Below are 17,622 nucleotides of genomic sequence, written 5' to 3'. Positions count from 1 at the left end.
TTTGGAGAATCTCAAGTAATTCCATGACTCTATCTTTGCATATTTCAGAGACAGTGGGGATTTGAGTGTGAAATCACTTTTAATAAAGAGGTTTTAAATATGAAGCTTTTTTAAACCTAAAATTAGCATGATGAAAACATATATTCAATTTCTAGAACTAGATGTAGATTAACCAAAGATGTCAGTTTTTTAAGGACCATCCACAAACTCAAAGGACATGCAACTGCTCTCTCACTTTGGCTAATAAGAAAAGAAGAGCTTACTATATCAGGCTGAGTTGTGAGGATAAACAGAATAAAATGGGGCCTGAAATGAGAAAAAAAACAAATAAATGAATGAATGAATAAATAAACTCTGTTGAGTTAGTCTCTTTCTCTAATTTTTCATAAACAGATCAAATTCTGCTTAAATAGGAATGGTTTCAATTGAAAATGTTTGACAAAGAGGAAATTGCTTAATTGGTAAATGAAAAACAGCATTTCTTCAGGAAAATAAAAATATAACTCCGTCTTGTCAAGATGTGCTTGAAAAATAAAAGCAAGAACTTTTTGTTAATACCCAGAAACTTATAAGAGTAAGACATCTACTCTTTAGAAGCCAAGAAAAATTTAATATGGGAAAGAATGTGAAGTTTCCCATAGGTCAACAGGTCACAAAAAATACATACATCAAACATTTACTTGTGTCAGTTAAAATATATATATATATATAACAATATTTGCTATCATCTTGAAAGTGAAAGTTGCTCAATCATGTCTGATTCTTTGCAAACCCATGGACTATACAGTCCATGGAATTCTCCAGGCCAGAATACTGGAATGGGTAGCCTTTCCCTTCTCCAGGGGATCTTCCCAACCCAGGGATCAAACCTAGGTCTCCCACATTGAAGGCAGATTCTTTACTAGCTAAGCCACAAGGGAAGCCCAAGAATACTGGAGTGGGTAGCCTATCCCTTCTCCAGGGATCTTCCTGACCCAGGAGTTGAACTGGGGTCTCCTACATTGCAGGTGGATTCTTTACCAGATGAGCTATCAGAGGGAAGCCCTTGCTATCATCTTAGAGTTACCTAATGAATCCCATGTCCCATGTCCCACATGTTTTCAAATGGAAACAGTTTTCATGATTCAAGAAATAGCATTCTTAACAATGCCTCAATCTATAATGTCAAAATAGGTGCTAATGTATAGAGAATATCAATTATGTTACAACTAGTTTTTATAAATTGTAATTCTTAATTATCATAACAACCCTATGAAATAATATCCTCATTTTAATGTTTTTTAATACGAGGTATAACTTTTCCACTCTTATGTAGCTGGGAAGAAGCAGACATGAGATTCATTTTCAGGTCTCTCATGCTCAGATCTGTACCTCTTTGCTATCTTCAAGGTCTTAATTCATGCTCATATACACCTGGGGAAAAGATGATTTCTAGAATGCATGTAGAAAGTTGCTGTTTAAAAATGGAACATTAATGTCATGTAAAACACAAATAAGCGCATAATTTTCCCATTTAAAATATATTTTATGGTCCATCCATCTGAATCATCAATGAATAAAGGCAACTGACCTTTGCTGTTTTGTTCATTTCTCTCCCTATCCTCACCTCAAGTGCTCTGTGATCCACTTATGTCAAACTGGTTAGTCTCCCAGATATGACATCTCATACCTTTCCATGTTTTGTTTCCATCACTTGCAGAGCCTTTAAGCCCCTTTTCTATATAGCAGATTCTCACTTGTAAGCTTCAGTTTAGTTATCTCCTCTAAGAAGATTTCCTTAATCCCTTCCTCTTCAGGCAGAGGCAGTTACTTCATACTGTCTGGTAACACACTATCTCAAATACCCTGGATGTTTCAAGCAAGTTAGCCCTTTAAGCATTTTCCCATTGTTTACAACTTAAATGAAACTATCAAGAATCCAGGTAAGAAATTTAATTATGTTGGGACTTAATTTTACAAAAAATATGACATATTGCCACTGAAGATAAAGTTAATTTATGTGCAGTTAATCTAAGGCAGAATAGAAGATAAATACAATGATGAACATCTATCATTAATAAAAGATGGACACTGATGATGAGAAACTATCCTCAACTTTATTGGTGCCAAGACTTGATAGCAGGTCAGAAGGATAGAAAGACTTTGGAATGCAAAGGCTTAGATGAATTTCTGCATTAAACTTATCATTACCATAGTGCCGTAACATCCCAACTAAAGATCTATACTCTTTCCTTGTATTAAATATTCAGTTTACTAAAGATTTCAGATATGCTAATCTGCATTTGGAAAAGCCTGGAACATCTATCTCTAAAAAGGAGCTCTAGTCTGGAAGGCAAGGCAAGTGATGCAAATCTATTCTTATCATGTCACATTTTGACACATTTCCAATATAAAGCAATGAGATTCATTGCTTAATGACAGGAAGGCAGAAACAACACTGCTGGAATAGCATTAGGTGATGAACTTTAGCTCTTTCATGATTAATGAGCGTAAAAACTTAACCTAATTCAAATGTATGGGGCAGAGGTTTTTTTTTTCTTTCACATATTTCTTTTAACTATTAAATTGCACTGAGAAGACTAATAGAAGATGAATAAAAAATCCAGACTGTGCTATGTAAGGCTTCCCATGTAGGTTGGCTTGGCTTCTTTAGCAAATATGTTTTATTTGCTTAGAAAACTTAAGGCATTTTGAATAAAAAACAATTTTAATTCTCTGCTCTCAAAAGCTTCTTATGATAAAACCCAGACATTATCAGTTATTGGCCCTACGAAATCCTACTTTAAGTTGGAAAATAGAACTGAGACCATTATCAAAATAATTCCCGTTAATTGACTATATAGCACAACATTAAAGGGAAGGTTAGTTATTACTGATAATTTGATTCATGTAAATTGCCAAACTCAGTAACTTTTGGAAATGTCACTGTCTGCATTAAGGGATGATGACACAGAGTAACTCAAATATTGCCTTCTTATTATAAACCTCACGAATCTTGTAGGTGAAAGCAGACTTGGGGATCCTCTAGTCAAGAGGACACTGAGTACTAACAATTTCTGTGGTACCGTAGTGTGTGTGTTACTGTACGGACAATGGAGGGTGCTGGTGCAGTATAAAGCTAAGGACTCAACTGTGCGTCTTCATAGAAGATACTTGGCAATAAGAACCGACTTCACACTGTGTGTGAAAGAGTAGTCAAGGCATTATATTGTGGGTGTGGCCATAGGAATTATTTTCCTTATAAGTTCCTTTCAAAGTGTAAGCTAGAAAGTATTGATTTGAGGAGCAGGGTTATGGAATACCTTAGACAAAGGATTCTTCCTGGACATAAAGGAAAGTTGGTTTTTCCTCTTTTGAGGCAGCTTGCCTCTTTTTTTTTTTTTTTTTTTTTTTTAATTTTATTTTATTTTTAAACTTACATAACTGTATTAGATTTGCCAAATATCAAAATGAATCCGCCACAGGTATACATGTGTTCCCCATCCTGAACCCTCCTCCCTCCTCCCTCCCCATTCCATCCCTCTGGGTCGTCCCAGTGCACCAGCCCCAAGCATCCAGTATCGTGCATCGAACCTGGACTGGCATCTCATTTCATACATGATATTTTACATGTTTCAATGCCATTCTCCCAAATCTTCCCACCCTCTCCCTCTCTCACAGAGTCCATAAGACTGTTCTATACATCAGTGTCTCTTTTGCTGTCTCGTACACAGGGTTATTGTTACCATCTTTCTAAATTCCATATATATGCGTTAGTATACTGTATTGGTGTTTTTCTTTCTGGCTTACTTCACTCTGTATAATAGGCTCCAGTTTCATCCACCTCATTAGAACTGATTCAAATGTATTCTTTTTAATGGCTGAATAATACTCCATTGTGTATATGTACCACAGCTTTCTTATCCATTCATCTGCTGATGGACATCTAGGTTGCTTCCATGTCCTGGCTATTATAAACAGTGCTGCGATGAACATTGGGGTACTCGTGTCTCTTTCCTTTCTGGCCTCTTAATGGCTCAGAGCAATCTCATGAAGCACCAAAACAATGGAGACACGACAGAATGGGCAGGGATGGATTCACATCACAGAGAAAAACAGCACAAATAGAGAAAAATGAATCAGAAGAAGGCTGCATGGATGAAGAGAACCATGGAGTTTCAGAGACACAGTTAAAACTGAACATCAAAACAAACTTTGGTACCGTTGGTATACCACAGAGAATTTTGCTGGTGGTCCTAAAAGAAAACTAGGCAGATTTAAACTCTTTCTGATTAACATGTCTGCCAGGTCACCTTTCTATTCTATGTTCCATAATGCCACAGAGCAGCTTCAGTTCCATTATGTCATAACTTTGTAGTTCCCAGAAAAGCAAGAAGCAATTTGAACTGGTGAGATAAAATGTTAGGTTGAACTTTATGGAATCTCTAAGTTTGCTGGTCAAATATAGTACCATATTATCAATTTCATATGGTTTGGTTTTATATACGGTGTTTCCTGCAATGGTTACAGAGCTGTGTATTTAAAATTACAAAACATCATGCATTATGCAGTAAGTTATTTCTCTAACATTCTTCAACTAGAAAACTTCAAGTATCAGGCTATTTTCCCTTGACTTCTTTTGGCACTTTTTACTGCATTTGATAAGATTGTTATGTATATTGAATGTTTCCTTTATGAAGGTAAAGCAGAGAACTAGAATACTAATTCAAACAGCTGTGCTTTATTTTGCCTGGGGACGTAGAAAATATTGTTACCAAGATATGATGGTTAATTGAAGGTTATAATTGCAATACATTCCTTCCCCTGAAGGACTACATCTAAACTTGTTATGTAAGAAGAAACCCTGATTGATCCTGGAAACTCATAACAACACCAGGGCAGGAACTGTTTTAAAGACAATGTTTTATGTTGGTTCCTGGGGAATTACATAATATTTTTATTGCCTTACAATAAAATGTAAAGCTCTCACTGGTGTAAGATACCTATTTATTTAAGACCACTGGGAATAAGCAGGTATTGTGGGTCTTAGTGTATGCTAGAACCTTGTTTGCTAGAGGGCACGTGCTTGTGAGCCAGTATTTATTACTTAGCTTGTATTGAATTCTCTGCCTGAGATCATTAAGCAACTGACAGGCTGTCTCTGTCCCTGCGCATTTCTGCAGTAGCTGCGGGCAACTGAAATGATTCAGTATCAGGCTAGATGCAGGCATTACAGTTGAGTACATGGTTTGGCTGCGTTGACATTTTAACACTCAGATCATGCTAATATCTTGCATAATTGTTTTAAAAACCAAATAAGGACTTCTATTTCTGACAATATGATGGATTAAGTGTGAAGACAAACATCTTTTGGTTTAGATATTTAAAACTGCAGGATAAAATATCCAAATTTTTTTCACTTTATTTTTGCTTTTGCTTCTGATATGAGATGATAGACCACTGAAAAGTAGAAATTACAAGAAAATTCAATTCTGGAGTGAAGGCAGGGAGAAAGGTGTGAACTAGTGAAGGAATATTTGCCCCGAGGGTTTCTAGTGACTATGGCAAGACCAGAGTGTGGGTTTTCAATGGACCACAAATTAAATGTCAGTATTCATGTGGAGTGGAAGGTCAGGCCACATACTCCTTTATAAAGCCAATATCCCAGGTGAGAGTATTTTTTGATTAAACTTCAGTTGAGAGAGCTACTGCCAGTTGATCATCACCAAAGAAATGTCTGAAAGGTTTCTTTTAGAAGGACATAGATCTTAGAAAGGAATGTCTGAGATGCAAGGAGAAATGGTGAGCAAAGACTATACTCAGCTCTTGGGCAAATTTAAAAATTATTTTCCTAACAATTAATAAAAATAAAGTTTACTTTGTCAATGTTAAAACAAAAACAGAGAACTAAATCTTGGACAACTGGCATTAAAACCCTCTACAGTTTTTTATTATTTGCATGAAGAGTAAAGATATTCATTAATTTTAGACTGCATTGAGTTAAATATGCATGCAATTTTAAAAATATAAATAGAATATAACAAATTTCAAACTGATAAGGGAAAATGAATAAAACAAAGTTAAACCAAAGCAAAGAAAAATCCAACATAATTCAAAAGAAGGCATGAAATGGAAATAAGAACACACATACAATGAAATAGTAAAAAAAATGTGGTAAGTAGTCCAAAGAAGACAGAACTGAATCTATATAAGTAAATATAATCTGTGCAAATGTACTAAACTTTCTAGGGAAAAAGATCATTAAAATGGTTTAAAATTCAAATACTTGTTTTCTACAAGAGATATAACTAAAACACAAAGATAAATGTTGAAAGGAAAAGATTTACAAAAAGATATACAAGTCCAATGCTAAACTAGTAAAATTGTTTCAACTGTATTAATATTAAAGAAAAATATATCCTTATATACTAAAAATAATTGGGTCACGCCACTCCGGTACTCTAGCCTGGAAAATCCCACAGACGGAGAAGCCTGGAAGGCTGCAGTCCATGGGGTCGCAAAGAGTCAGACATGACTGAGCCACTTCACTTTCACTTTTCACTTTCACGCATTGGAGAAGGAAATGGCAACCCACTCCAGTGTTCTTGCCTGGAGAATCCCAGGGACGAGGGAGCCTGGTGGGCTGCCGTCTAAGGGGTCACACAGAGTCAGACACGACTGAAACGACTTAGCAGCAGCAGCAGCAGCAGGTAGTGAAAAGACCCTGATGCTGGGAAAGACTGAAGGAAGGAGGAGAAGGGGACAACAGAGGACAGATGGTTGGATGGCATTAACGACTCGATCAATAAGAGTGTGAGCAAGCTCCAGGAGATGGTGAAGGACAGGGAAGCCTGGTATACTGCAGTCCACGGGGTCACAAAGAGTTGGATGTGACTGAGTGACTGAACAACAAAAAGGTAATGATAATATTTTTATAGGACCCGATACATATTATATTTCTAAAGTACCTGCCTCCTCTAAATCAATAAAATAAAAATTGATGGAACTTCAAGGTAAATGAATAACTTTGCCATCAAATCCCTTACCAATATACAGTGGAAGTGACAAATAGATTCAAGGGATTAGATCTGATGGAGTGCCTGAAGATCTGTGGACAGAGGTTCGTGACATTGTACAGAAGGCAGTGATTAAGACCATCCCCAAGAAAAAGAAATGCAAAATGGTTGTCTGAGGAAGACTTACAAATAGCTGAGAAAAGAAGAGAAGTGAAAGGCAAAGGAGAAAAGAAAGATATACCCATTTGCGTGCAGAGTTCCAAAGGATAGCAAGGAGAGATAAGAAAGCCTTCCTCAGTGATCAATGAAAAGAAATAGAAGAAAACAATAGACTGGGAAAGACTAGAGATCTCTTCAAGAAAATTAGAGATACCAAGGGAACATTTCATGCAAAGATGGGCACAATAAAGGACAGAAATGGTATGGACCTAACAGAAGCAGAAGATATTAAGAAGAGGTGGCAAGAATATACAGAAGAAATATGCAAAAAAGATCTTCATGACTCAGATAACCATGATGGTGTGATCACTCACCTAGAGGCAGATATCTTGGAATGTGAAGTCAAGTGGGCCTTAGGAAGTATCACTACAAACAAAGCTAGTGGAGGTGATGGAATTCCAGCTGAACTATTTCAAATCCTAAAAGATGATGCTGTGAAAGTGCTGCATTCAATATGCCGGCAAATTTGGAAAACTCAACAGTGGCCACAGGACTGGAAAAGATCATTTTTCATTCCAATCCCAAAGAAAGGCAATGCCAAAAAGGCTCAAACTACTACACAATTGCACTCATCTCACATGCTAGTAAAGTAATGCTCAAAATTCTCCAAGCCAGGCTTCAACAGTACATGAACCATGAACTTCCATATGTTCAAGCTGGATTTAGAAAAGCCAGAGGAACCAGAGATCAAATTGCCAACATCTGCTGGATCATCGAAAAAGCAAGAGAATACCAGAAAAACATCTACTTCTGCTTTATTGACTATGCCAAAGCCTTTGACTGTGTGGATCACAACAAACTGTGGAAAATTCTTAAAGAGATGGGAATAACAGACCACCAGACCTGCCTCCTGAGAAATCTGTATGCAGGACAAGAAGCAATAGTTAAAAGCAGACATGGAACAACAGACTGGTTCCAAATAGGAAAAGGAGTACGTCAAGTCTGTATATCCTCACCCTGCTTATTTAACTTACATGCAGAGTACATCATGAGAAATGCTGGGCTGGATGAAGCACAAGCTGGAATCAAGATTGCCAGAAGAAATATCAATAACCTCAGATATGCAGATGACACCACCCTTATGGCAGTGCCTCTTGAGAAGGTAAAAAAGGAGAGTAAAAAAAGTTGGCTTAAAACTCAGCATTCAGACAACCAAGATTATGGCATCCTGTCCCATCAGCTCATAGCAAACAGGTGGGCAAACAATGGAAACAATGAGAGATTTTATTTTGGGGGGCTCCAAAATCACTGCAGATGGTGAATGCAGCCATGAAATTAAGACTCTTGTTTCTTAGAAGAAAAGCTATAACCAACCTCAGTTCAATTCAGTTCAGTTCAGTTGCTCAGTCATGTCCGACTCTTTGCGACCCCATGGACTGCAGCATGCCAGGCCTCCCTGTCCATCACCAGCTCCCAGAGTTTACTCAAAGTCATATCCATTGAGACGGTGATGTCATCCAACCATCTCATCCTATGTCGTCCCCTTTTCCTCCCGCCTTCAATCTTTCCCAGCATCAGGGTCTCTTCAAATGAGTCAGTTTTTCACATCAGGTGGCCAAAGGATTGGAGTTTCAGCTTTAGCATCAGTCCTTCCAATGAATATTCAGGACTGATTTCCTTTAGGATGGACTGGTTGGATCTTCTTGCAGTCCAAGGCATTCTCAAGAGTCTTTTCCAACACCACAGTTCAAAAGCATCAATTCTTTGGTGCTCAGCTTTCTTTATAGTCCAACTCTCACATCCATACATGACTACTGGAAAAACCATAGCTTTGACTAGACGGACTTTTGTTGGCAAAGTAATGTCTCTGATTTTTAATATGCTGTCTAGGTTGGTCATAGCTTTTCTTCCAAGAAGCAAGTGCCTTTTAATTTTATGGCTGCAGTCACCATCTATACTGATTTTTGGAGCCCCCAAAATAAAGTCTGTCACTGTTTCCACTGTCTCCTCATCTATTTGCCATGAAGTGATGGGACCAGATGCCATGATCTTAGTTTTCTGAATGTTTACCAACCTAGACAGCATATTAAAAAGCAGAGACATTACTTTCCAACAAAGGTCTGTCTAGTCAAAGCTATGGTTTTTCCAGTAGTCATGTATGGATGTTAGTTGGATTATATAGAAAGCTGAGTGCCAAAGAATTGATGCTTTTGAACTGTGGTGCTGGAGAAGACTCTTGAGAGTCCCTTGGACTGCAAGAGGATACAATCAGTCAATCCTAAAGGAAATCAGCCCTGAATATTCATTGAAAGGAGTGATGCTGAAGCTGAAACTCCAATCCTTTGGCCACCTGATGCGAAAAACTGATTCATTTGAAAAGACCCTGAAGCTAGGAAAGATTGAAAGTGGGAGGAGAAGGGGACGGCAGAGTATGAGATGGTTAGATGGCATCACCGACTCTATGGACATGAGTTTGAGTAAGCTCCAGGAGTTGGTGATGGACAGGGAAGTCTGGAGTGCTGCAGTCCATGGGGTCTCAAAGAGTCAGACATGACTTAGTGACTAAACTGACTTCTCATCTCAGATTAAGTTGTGAGGAGAAAAAAATAAGGATGTAGAAGACTTGAATATGAAATACCATACCCTGATAGACCTAGAGGGAATATGTTAAGTGAAATAAGTTAAACAGAAAAATACTGTATGATTTCACTGATATTTGGAATCTAAAAAAAAAAAAACAAAAAAAATGTACAAACAAAACAGAAACAGACAGAAAACTGGTGCTTGCCAGAAGTAGTGAGTAGGGGATTGAGTGAGGAACGGGGCTTAGGCAAAACAGGTGAAGAGGATTAAAAGTTTCAAGTTTTCAAATATAAAATAAATAAGTCATTGGGATATAATGTACAGTATAGGGAATACGGAGAAGGCGATGGCACTCCACTCCAGTACTCTTGCCTGGAAAATCCCATGGGCGGAGGAGCCTGGTGGGCTGCAGTCCATGGGGTCGCTAGAGTCGGACATGACTGAGCAACTTCACTTTCACTTTTCACTTTCATGCATTGGAGAGGGAAATGGCAACCCACTCCGGTGTTCTTGCCTGGAGAATCCCAGGGACGGGGGAGCCTAGTGGGCTGCTGTCTATGGGGTCACACAGAGTCAGTCGGACACAACTGAAGCGACTTAGCAGCAGCAGCAGTTTAGGGAATATGCTGCTGCTAAGTCACTTCAGTCATGTCCGACTCCGTGCGACCCCACAGACGGCAGCCCACCAGGCTCTCCCGTCTCTGGGATTCTCCAGGCAAGAACACTGGAGTGGGGGAATATAGTCAATAATATATAATAACATTGTATGGTGACAGTTGGTTACTAGCTTTATGGTGATCAATTCATAATGTATATAAATGTCCAATCACTACATTGTACATCTGAAATTAAGCCACTGTTATACCCAACAATTAGAGAATGCACATTCTTTTCAACTACACATGGAACATTTATGAAAATTATATAATGCTCTAGTTTATAAAGCAACTTTAATTCCAAAGAATCAGTATCTGAAAATAAAGTTATAAATCAATAACAAATGGATACCTAGCAAAACTCTGAAATTTATAAATTGAAATGCACATACATCTATTTAAATGACTCATGGAAAAGGTAATAATTAAATTTTAAAGGCTTAAATATAAATTATAACAAACATACTACTTATCAAAATTTATGGCATGTGATTAAAGTAGTAATGCTAAAATTCTAATGCTCAGTTTTTGAACAGAAGAAAATAAAAGTATGAGCCCAGCCATCAGCTAATAAGCTAAATAATAATACAATGAATTCAAAGCAATAAGAAGAACAAAAAATAAGGGCAGAACATACTCAATATTTTATAATAACCTATGAGGGAAAATAATCTTTAAAAATTATATATATATAAAACTGAATCGCTTTGTTGTACACATAAAACAAACTAACATTGTAAATCAACTCTACCTCAATAAAAAAATGATAAGGCATTAATGAATTAGAGAATAAGACACAATAGAGAGAATCAACAAGATTGTTAAAAAAGACTAACAAAATTGGCAAATACCTGGCAAACCTAAGGAGACAATTTTAGGAATAAAAACAGATAAAATAATAATAGATGCTGTAAATATTAATAAGAAAATTATCCATTTTAATCAAACAAATATGAAAATTGAGTAAACCTGACAAATTACTAAAAAATGTAAAATTACTTAAACTGACTCAGAGAGAAATAAAACTTTTGAATAATCAATTCAACTCTGAATCTCAATTTGAATTTTAATTACATCTAAATTTATCTGTGGGCTCAATGTAATTCCAAGAATATATCAAAGAATTTTCAGAGAAATTGAAAAGCTAATTATAAAATTTACATGGAAGAGCAAAGAATAAATAGGTGATGTTCAAAGTTTGAGCTATTAAGACAGAGTAGATTAACTCAGAGTACACAGGGAATGGAACAGAAAAACACTCGGAATCACATCCATGTATGTATAGAAACTGGACACATGATTAGGATAGTGTTGCATATCAGATAATAATGAATTAGTCAAAATAACACACTAGGATATTTTTTTACATGTGAAATAAAAAGAAAAAAAGGAAAGAATCCCACTTTATACACACAGTAAATTCTAGTTAAAGACCTAAATGTGAAATGTAAACTTTAAAATTTTAGAGGAAAATGTAACATGTATTTTTTATTACTGTGTGATTTCTTTAAAAAGACTAAAAAAAAAAAGCCATTAAAGAAAATTTTGATAAATTATATTAAAATGTATATATTAAAATACAGCATGAGGAAACAGAACAAAATGACATATTCTCTAGGGATACAAACTTATGCAGCAAAATAAGCCAAGCACAGAAAAATTAAAATTCGAGACAGCAAGGTCTTCTGAGAAGTAGGGTTGAGTGATTAGGAAAGGGATATAAGGGACTTAAAAAAATTTTGAAATGTACTACTTTTTAACATATATGATGAACATATGACATTAAAATTTTTTTATTTAAATGCTACATATTTATGACATATCTTTTTTATGTGCCTGACTGCTACATTTCATAGTCAGATTTTTTTTTTTAATTCAATATAGGAGTACCACTAGAATAAAGTGTATAATTGGACCATTTAGCTTTGGTTATTACTGGATTACTTCAACTTTCCTTATGATTCAAAAGAAAACACAATATTACTTTGCTTTTATAGTTCCCCGTCTGCATATATTTCTAATTCCTTGAAAAAAGGTAATTTCCATTGATCACCAAGTAGTCTTATGATGGTAAACTCCAATGTGGATTAAATTTGTTGCAGTGAACCTAAAAGTATGACTATATGGTAACCTAATGTTTCATTTTCCCCAGGAGAGTTCTAGTTTATGTCTCATTGGTATGATTATTGATAGCACCCCATTTCACTCTCAAAAGTGTCCCAGTTAGAATACAAATTATATAATCATTCCTCCTAAAGTTATCTATTTATGAAGCTATTATAATTTAACATGAATTAGATTTTCTTTTTCCACAGACTAGGGAGAAAACTATGATCCCATGGGAATCTTATATTCATGGAATTGTTACTAAAGCAAATTGACATTATTGTGTGTTATTCATGCTAGTAAATTAACCAGTAGATGAGACATCACTATGTCTGTACATGCTATGTATTTGTCTGGATAAAAAATTAAAGATGATTTCACCTGAAATATATAGAAAACAGACAAAAACGCCTTTTGTTCAAACTGCATAATTTTTCTATTTTTTGTACTTGTAGATTATATCAACCTAAAGATGAAACACATCCTTTCTAAAACATGTCCTTTAAAAAATGTCTTAGAGTTGCATTTATTAAATTTATACTGGAGAGAAACAGTGTGAGGAGGAGCTGTGCTGAAACAAAAACTGAACCAATTATCCCTTCATAGTCATAGTAATAATGACAAGAGGATTGTTTAAAACAAAAACCTTCAGATGGGCAAGACTTTAAACATTGACATTTCTAGTATTTCTTTCATTTAATAATGCGTTTTAATTCTGAAGAAAATTGTAAACTATAAAAAATCACATTGAAATTCTATGATGCAAGTAAAGAGACAATGACAATTTTCTGAAATAAAAGCTACATCATAAGGTAAACATTGCATTTAAGTTGTAGTTAAAAAATGAATGCAACATCCAACAAAAGCAAACAACAAAAAGGAGATGGGAGAGTGTTGGACTGTAAAATGATGATGAACTGAATATATTCATTTTCCCTTCCTCTCCCAAATCATATAGGATGAAATGGTAGAATCTATACCTATATCTGTATCTATCTATCTACTTATCTCTACTTATCTATATGTACATATGCATCTGCATATATATCTGACATCTGTATCTATCATCAATCTATCCATCTATGTCATTTATATCTTATCCCAGTTCAGTTCAGTTCAGTCGCTCAGCCATGTCCGACTCTTTGAGACCCCATGGACTGTAGCACGTCAGGCTTCCCTGTCCATCACCAACTCCTGGAGCTTACTCAAACTCATGTCCATTTGAGTCAGTGATACCATCCAACCATCCCATCCTTTGTTGCCCCCTTCTCCTCCCACCTTCAATCTTTCCCAGCATCAGGGTCTTTTAAAATGAGTCAGTTTTTCACATCAGGTGGCCAAAGTATTGGAGTTTCAGCTTCAGCATTGCTCCTTTCAATGAATATTCAGGACTGATTTCCTTTAGGATGGACTGGTTGGATCCCCTTGCAGTCCAAGGGACTCTCAAGTGTCTTCTTAAACACCACAGTTCAAAAGCATCAAGTCTTTGGTGCTCAGCTTTCTTTATAGTCCAACTGTCACATCCATACATGACCACTGGAAAAACCATAGCTTTTACTAGACAGATATCTACATCTACATATTTCTATATCTATATATTCATACACTAAAACCACAAATGCATTGGAAAACATGTAAAACATATTTAACAGTGAAGCATTTCTGAAAGTCGGGAAGCAGATGAAGTCAGATATTAAGTGAAAGCAAACACAGAGGATACAAAATGTAATAACACATCTAATAAAAGACATTTGTGAACATTAATCTCAAGGGGCTCTTAACCCCAGATCAACAGGTATGAACAACTGCTACGGCCACACTTGCATAAATGATGGTAAAAAGAGAATGCCACTTTGCTTCAAACATACTGGACATGCAGCCACACTTTCCTTCCTCTCAGTCCTTTTGCCAGCATTCACCAGTGATTTTGGTTCCTTCACTTTTCTGTATCTGAGAAATTGAAGGTAAGGGTGCCCTCATTTGGAGACCATTTCCTGGCTTAGTCCTTTCCTCTTATATCAACAAATAAAATAATGAATATGAAGGTGCTTTATAAACTGTGATAAATAATGAAAATGTTACTTTCTACCCTCATCTCTGCCACCAGTACCACGACCACCATGACTACTATCATCATGACCATCATGATGACTATCATCATCGCCGCCACCACCACAATGGCTACCATCACCACCACCATCACCTGTCCCCTCTTTTTACCATCACCACCACCATCACCTGTCCCCTCTTTTTACCATCACCACCATCATTATCTATCTCATCTGTTGTTGTTTTTTTTCAACCAACCAGGTCTGCCTGTAATTTCTCTGTTTCCTTTTAATCTTGACTGATACTGACCTCTGGATACTCCTTGACCTTGACCTAGAATCAAAGACTCTCAGATAATAAAGAAACTCACACTAACCACCTACTTCTTAAGTCCCCCTGTAAACCTCCCCCATTGAGTCCAGTGAAATGACAAAGAGCTCATTACTTCTCAATGTATCTACTTCATCATTGGATATCTATAATGATCAAAAAATGCTTCTTTACTTTGAAGCTTGAAGATATTGCTTATAAACATCAAATCTCCTTTATTTCTTACCATGAGATTAATAAGATTGAGAAGATCAAGCAGACCAGAATTGGTCCAACAGGAAAGGAAGAAAGGAGTATCTAGTGATTTGGTAACTAACTGGCCACAATCTTATTTGGAAGATGTAAAATAATTTTAAAAGTTCTATGGAATTCTGCCACTAATTAAATCTCCTTGGAAACTCTAAGCATTATAGCAGTTAGAGATTATATGGTATGGAAACATCTGATGAGAAGGAACAAAATTCCAGCATCAAGACAAAGTACTGATGACTATCAAAGTATTCATCAATATTCTTATTAACATAATCTCCATTCAGAAGCTGCCGGGAGCCGGCATATTGCATATTGAGTGCATATTGAATATTGAGTGCAGCACTTTCCACAGCATCAGTTTTCAGGATCTGGAATAGCTCAACTGGAATTCTATCACTGCCGGGAGCCAGCGTGAGGAACTCCGCCCATGACAAAGGTCATGAGGAAGGAGGCTCAGCATACGCAAAGGCGGAATCGAGCCTCAGGAGTCCCCCTGGAAATTCTCGAGCATCTACCCCCCAAACCTGAGTCTGCCTACTTTCTGCTTTGTGCTTTCACCTACACCTCTGACTTTACAGGGGGCTGTCCCCCACTACCTCTCTCTGAAAAAAAGAGTTAGCTTACAGCTCCAGTTAATAATTCCTGGGTGTGACAGTGTTTCAACCTACAAACTCCTTTGGAAATCCTCTAGCCTGCCTGAATGGGTTTTTCCGGCCACATGTGATTGTTCAGAGCCTCCCAACTGTGAGAGGCAGGAGATGTTCTAAACTGCCTAAACACAGATTCCTTTGAGTAGTTAAAAGATTGATTAGAAATTGTATTGGTGAAGGGTTTTTCACTTGTTGGGCCAATGTTTGCTGCTAAGTCTCCATACTCCTTACCTACTGTGTCCTTAGCAGTGTATTGATTGATATAATGGGTGTATAGAAATGTAAAATGCAGCTTTGTCCAATGCTTTTTGGAAGGCTGGTGCCTGACTTTGGAATAATCACCTTTAGAGAAAAATAAGTTTCTTAAAATGTTAACAGGCCTCCAGGCCAGAAGATGATGTCAATCACCTGAACTTTTGCATATGATAAGTTTGAAAGCCTGGCTTAGATTAGAACCAGGAACTGCTGTCCTTGCATGACTCCACCCCTTCCCCCATTATCCTCTATGCATAACTTAAGGTATAAAAACTACTTTGGAAAATAAAGTGCGGGCCTTGTTCACTGAAACTTGGTCTCCCCATGTCACTCTCTCTCCCAAATTCTAGCTGAGTCTCCATCTGGAGCGCGGAACCCACCATGCTTGCTAATTATGCCTGGGCTTCTAAGATCCGACCGGGGAGGCCTCAGTGTCTCCTCTCCTTCGGGAGAATGGAAGGACGCCTGCGGCCTACGTAAGTGGTGCAAACTTCTTGTCTTGAAGTTTTATTGGTCTCCCGCGTAAACCAAGCTACTCAGCCTCTTTTCTCCACTGAATTTCCTCACTGAGCTATCCTTATTCTATTACTCTTTATATCCTTAATTAAAGTTTAATTAAGCAGTTGTTTCCTGACCCTCGCCTATGCCGTCTCTCCTTCGAATACCCTGGATCAGCTGGGGCTGGACCCCGGCAAGAAGCCAGTGTTAATTTGCTTGACTGGGGTTATTTATTAAATCTTCAAGTATATCAATCTGTTTGTGTCAAGCCTCCTGTTTTTTCCATGCCCACATATCTTATAACTCTTAAAAACCTTTTATGTAGGAAGTATTTATTCCTTCTGTTTTATACCATCAGTAAATGTTAATAAAATTTGATGGTTCCTTTGTCTAAAAATTTTCCAAAGTATCTGTGACTTCAGAATTGATACAAAGATGGACACAATAGTACATTTGGAATTCTACAGCACAGATTGCCCACAAAGTTCTAATGCAACATTGCTATTGTGTATTTAATAAATTGTTCAAATAGCTTCTGTCATCATCAGTTTCTAAAACCACATCTAAACGATCAGGTTTAAAATATAGAATTTCTTATTTTTCATATTTTAAAGTTCATATGGTGATCTCACATAATTTTTTAATGAGAGAGTCAACATGGTGTTGTATAAAATAGAGGGTCTGCTCTAATTCAGCTCTATCATTTGTTGACTTCAAGCCCTTGGCCAGTTGGTCTTTCTGAGCTTCATTTTTTTTTTTTTTGGAAATACAGTAGGCACACAGTAAGTGTTAACCATTAGTCTGTCAACCTAAGAATGCTATACAACTCTAAGTCTGGAAGAGAGATCACCATACAAATATTATCTTCATAAGGAAAGTTGCAGAACAGGTAATGCTTTCCAGTTGAGTTCTGTTGTGTTATCCTTTACTGCACTATGCCTGGCACATAGGAAACCTTCAAGAGATATTGGCTGAGTTAATTAATCAATTATTATATGATGAGTATCTTATAAGCCACACTGACTTACAGGCTTTCAAATTTCACCATCTTTTCCATTTGATATTTGATATATCAAATATATGTTTCTC

General features: G+C 36.7%; 1 protein-coding gene across 1 annotated transcript in view; it reads right to left on the bottom strand.

Moving 5' to 3' along the window:
* The window catches only part of UNC80 (unc-80 homolog, NALCN channel complex subunit), a 222,889-nt gene that overhangs the window by 119,490 nt on the left and 85,777 nt on the right, over window positions 1-17,622 (bottom strand). The gene's annotated exons all lie outside the window — the stretch shown is intronic.

The sequence above is a fragment of the Bubalus kerabau genome, chromosome 3 (assembly GCF_029407905.1).
Source record: "Bubalus kerabau isolate K-KA32 ecotype Philippines breed swamp buffalo chromosome 3, PCC_UOA_SB_1v2, whole genome shotgun sequence".
NCBI classification, from domain to species: Eukaryota; Metazoa; Chordata; class Mammalia; order Artiodactyla; family Bovidae; genus Bubalus; species Bubalus kerabau.
Note: the sequence above shows the minus strand (reverse complement) of the source record. Positions and strands in the feature narration are given on the sequence as shown.